The sequence below is a fragment of the Lissotriton helveticus genome, chromosome 5_1, assembly GCF_964261635.1.
Source record: "Lissotriton helveticus chromosome 5_1, aLisHel1.1, whole genome shotgun sequence".
NCBI classification, from domain to species: Eukaryota; Metazoa; Chordata; class Amphibia; order Caudata; family Salamandridae; genus Lissotriton; species Lissotriton helveticus.
Genome location: NC_136065.1, coordinates 681,973,407 through 681,978,174, shown reverse-complemented (window position 1 = coordinate 681,978,174; position 4,768 = coordinate 681,973,407).

Below are 4,768 nucleotides of genomic sequence, written 5' to 3'. Positions count from 1 at the left end.
ATAGCTGGATATGCATTAAACAAAAGTAAGACGCAAATTATCAAAAATATACATACAGTCTGCACAGACACACGGGTGGTTAATGAAGGGAAATATTTAGGTATTACTATTACATCAGATTTAGGAAAATTGGTGGAAATCAATATCAACCCTATTATTACAAAAACGAAGAAAGACCTGGATAGGGTACATAATTTGCACATGACACTTGTTGGAAGGGTCAACTACGTGAAAATGAACCTGTTGCCCAAAATGCTATACCTGTTTAGAACAATCCCGCTGTTCTTTAGTTTGATCTGGTTTAAGAAATTAGAAAATATGATAAATCGTTTCATGTGGGCACAAGGGAAGACTAGAAGGGCACTGAAATATATGTCATTACCACACGACAAGGGCGGGTGGACTCTACCAGACCTTAGGATGTATTATTGGGCTGAGGCTATGCAGCAAATGACCTGCTTGCTGGGAGGGACGGAAGGAGAGGGGGAACCACACACAGGGTCTTTAGAAGTGTATGGTCTAATTTTGGGAGATGAAACCAACAATGCTTTCTTAAGATACTCGGAGCCAAGTTACTTCAAGCGAACTAGGTTTAAGACACTAGAAGCTGCCGATAAAATCTGGAAGGCATTTAAGAAAAGCTTCGGTTTGGGGAGACTTCATGGACATACAAGACTAGCGGGGGACTTAACGTTACCTTCGGATATTTTTTCTGATGTAATTTTTAAAGAATGGGTTGGACAAGGTATTAGAAACATGGGAGACTTAATGGGGGAATCAGGGGTACGTCAATTCACGGAGCTCCAACAGGAATTCGGGGTCAGCAATAGGACTTTCTTCAAGTATTTACAAGTAAGAAGCTTTCTAGGTAATAAACGTGGTGGCCAGGCAGGATTTAAGGGGAACCCAATATTACAGATGATTGAAGCAGAGCGGCCATGTACAATTAAACGGCTGTACGCAGAATTGATAGAACATAGAGGGGATGATCTATTGAAACATGAGACTAAATGGATGGAGGCATTAGGAATTCCAGAGGGGACATTCTCAAAATCACTAATCTTAGGGCATGAGACCTTATGTTCGGCATCACTACAAGCACAACACTACAAAACTCTGTATAGACTTTACTACACCCCAGCTAGGATTGCCCAGTGGGGAGGAACACAGGGGGTAAGGTGCCCGAGATGTGATAGCTCGGAGGCGGACATAATTCATATGTTCACAGGGTGCCCAATCCTTTCACCACTCATAAACGGTATTGAAATGTTCTTTGATAAATCTCTGGCCTTCAAAGTGAAACTGACACCTGATGTAATAATATTAGGCCTAGAGGATTGTAATGCACAACAACATACTGCAGGAGGCTTCATATTTGTGGCAATGGCCGTGCTACGTCTTTGCATAGCGGCTGCATGGAAAGACAAACTGGCTCCCCCATTCCAGCAGTGGCTGGCTAGGCTATTGCATATGCATAACCTTGAGAAGGCTATCTACGCGAGAAAGGGGAAAAAAAGGAGAGCATTTGGGCTACAGCTGTGGAAGCCGATTGCCGATTGGAAAGATAGGATGTTAAATGTATAAGGGGGTATTGCAAGGTAGTAGGCCCTGAAGAAGTGCATATCGGTCCCTTTCTTTTTCCTTGGTGGGCGGTCGGAGTCTTGGGTTTATGGACTGTTATATTTAATGTTAATGCTATGGCTAATGTTTCTTTCCTTCTTTCTCAAATGCCTAATGTCTTAGTTGGTATGTCCAATCAGGATTTCTTTTCTATTCTGTTATTTTATATCATATTTTGTAAGAAATGAAATTAATGTATTATGTACCATCTGTAAACGAGAAGTGATAGTCATTGTCTGGCGCGGGGAGGGGGTAAAATTGTTGTAAAATGTTAATAAAAATATAAAAAAAAAAAAAAAGAGGTTAAAGAAGAGTGATTTGCGGTAAATTGACCAAGCTCCTCACAAAGCAATCTTCTGATCTAGTCAGCGGGGAGAAGTCAGACAGGCCTCATAGCTCTGAACCATAAAACAGGCACCAATAGCTATGGCATACTACATTTGTAAAGTTGGAGCAATGGTTTTGTTAAGGAGCTATTGTACTCTCTAATTAATTCTCCTGCTTTTTACCTGTGCTTAAGAGTTAGCAAATCTAGCTGATGTTTGCATGAAAGATTCGGGGAGATGGTCACTCCCAAATAGCTAAAAAAAAAAATGTGCACTATCAAGTGGCTCTCCCTCTAACTCAAGTTTCCATTAAAAGATCTATGCTCATTAAAAAACATTATCTTAGTCTTTGCACAATTGATTTCCAAACCTAGAGGGGAACAAAATTCAGAGAAGCGATCTGAAGCAAGTTGGAGAAAGATCGGGGTTTTGGAAATGAATAGGGTGTCATCTGCCAAAAGAAGAATTGGTGTCTTGATGCCCGCCAGAGATGAAGCATCAGTATGTATGGAGCACAGGTAGGAAACAACATTGTTGAGATAAAGCGAAAACAATGTGGGTGCCACCACACAACCCTGGCGAGCACCCATTTGAATAGGGAATCAGTCTGTCACCTGTCCTTGAGAACCCCAGCGGGACTGCCTAAAATTCCCTTTGTGGAGAGGAATAAGGAGTAACAGAGTTTGTCAGGTAAGCCCATGCTATTTAAGACTTGCCAGAGCTGGTCATGCGGGACCTGATCGAAGGCGGACTTAAGGTCGACGAAGGCAACATATAATGTTCCTCCGCCGATAGTCACAACTTTCCAATAAAGGAAGATTTGATCAATTGTAGACGCCTTCTACCTGAAACACGCCTGAAAAGGGGAAATAATGGCGTTTTCCTCGATCTATGTCTCGATTTTTCTTAAAATCAACCGAGCAAAAATCTTCTATATACAGTCATTCAAACTAATCGGCCTATAATTCGAAGGCACAAACCTATCCCTTAGTCACCGATTGTAACGGCGATTCGCCCAAGAACACTCAGAGGGTTTTTGTCTGTTGTTCTCCTTGGTTTATAGTAACAAAAACAAAAAAAATCAGGATATGCGGTGTGATGCAAACAAACAAAGAGTCCCAAGCTGGAGATTTACGAAGTCTTCTTCCTTAACAGGGCCTTCGGAGTTCCTGTCTGCCGGCACCCTGGTGAAGGCACGTACCTCCTGGGACGCGAAATGGACTCTGTGACTCTGGCAAGATAGGAGACTCTGCTCTTCTTCCTGGAACTTCAACAGCTGCTTCTGATGCCATCAACTTGTTAATCACTCTCCCGGGGAGGTTCAACTTCCTCTCGAGTTGACGGGGTGGGTGTTTCTTTCCTCAGGTCTCTCACCACTGTTCCTCCATACTCCCACGCTGATTCCTCTTGCATTCCACACCATGAACGCCGCACTTCCTCTGTCCTGCGGAGACCCTTGGTCCCTCCCTTTCGCCTGACTTCTGGGGTGGCAAGAAACACCGAGCCGGCTCCCATCTCCAGACCGCTGGAATTGTCAGGTAGGTGACACTCTCTTTTTATATATTGGGAGGATCTCTGCTCCCTTCTATGAATCTGGGATTGCGGCACCATGTGCGATTGCTTTTGCCAACAAAATAATGTATTGTGCCCATATATCTGTTTCATACAACAAAAATGTCGGCTGGTATGCCGTCCAAACCAGGGGCTCTACCTCTGGTTATTGCACTAAGGGCTGACATAATGTCACTTATGATGAACAATTGGCCACTTACATCAATAGTATCTTGGGTTGCTTCGATCCCTCCTAGAAAACTAATTTCTGTTGGTATTACTCACGGTGCCAGAATAGGGACTAGAGAAATGCTCGGTCCATGATTGAGGGGCTATTTTGATGTGCATGGGATCCACAGGTATATCCCTCCCTTGTCTAACAAGGGTCAAGAACCTAGAGGAGTACTTTTGAAACCAGGCCTGTGTAAGGTCTTGCCATCTAGCTCATCACACGCCATTTTGGCCATGAGCTGAGCCCTTTTGTATCTCTTCCTGGCCAAACTAATTTCTCCCATATCCTTACCTCTTAAATCTTGTCCGAGATGTCTGTGAAGACGTTTGCATTCTCTTTTAAACCACTTATATTCTCTTGGAGATTTCCTTGCATGGTTTATACCAGGAGCCAAAAAATAAGACAGCAATTGCTTAAAAAACACATTATGCAACGCAGTCGTGGACATACTGAAGGACAAGGGGGCAAACTGGCTTAATTTGGTCACAGAGTCCTTTAGATCCATCCAAATTTGACCTACAACCAACGGGGACTCAACGACCTGTGACCATTTAAGCCACTGCATATGTTGGTATAACATTCCTAGTGGAAGCTAATAAAGAGCAATCAATCCATTCTTAGTTTAGGGCAAAGAGTATTGTTATGTTATGTTATGTTATAGGCATTTGTAGAGCGCTCGATTACCCTTGGGTGTCCTGGCACTTAGTACTGGTCTGCCTGAAAAGATAAATGGAGTGCTACTGAGAGAAGAGCCATGTTTTCAGGCCCTTCCTGAATATAAGAAGACTCTGGCAGTTTTGAGGGAGAGAGGAAGCTCATTCCAAGCTTTCGCGGCACAATGCGTAAAACTCCTGCCTCCCCAGCTTAATTTTTTAGCCATGGGGACTTGCACTTGTTTAGCACTGGTGGATCGTACATTCTCCTAGGGGTGTACCAATGAAATTTATGCCTCAGAAACTTCGGGCCAGTTCCATTGATGGCTTTAAATACTATACAAAGGGCCTTGAACCGAGTTCTATGTTTTATTGGGAGCCAGTGT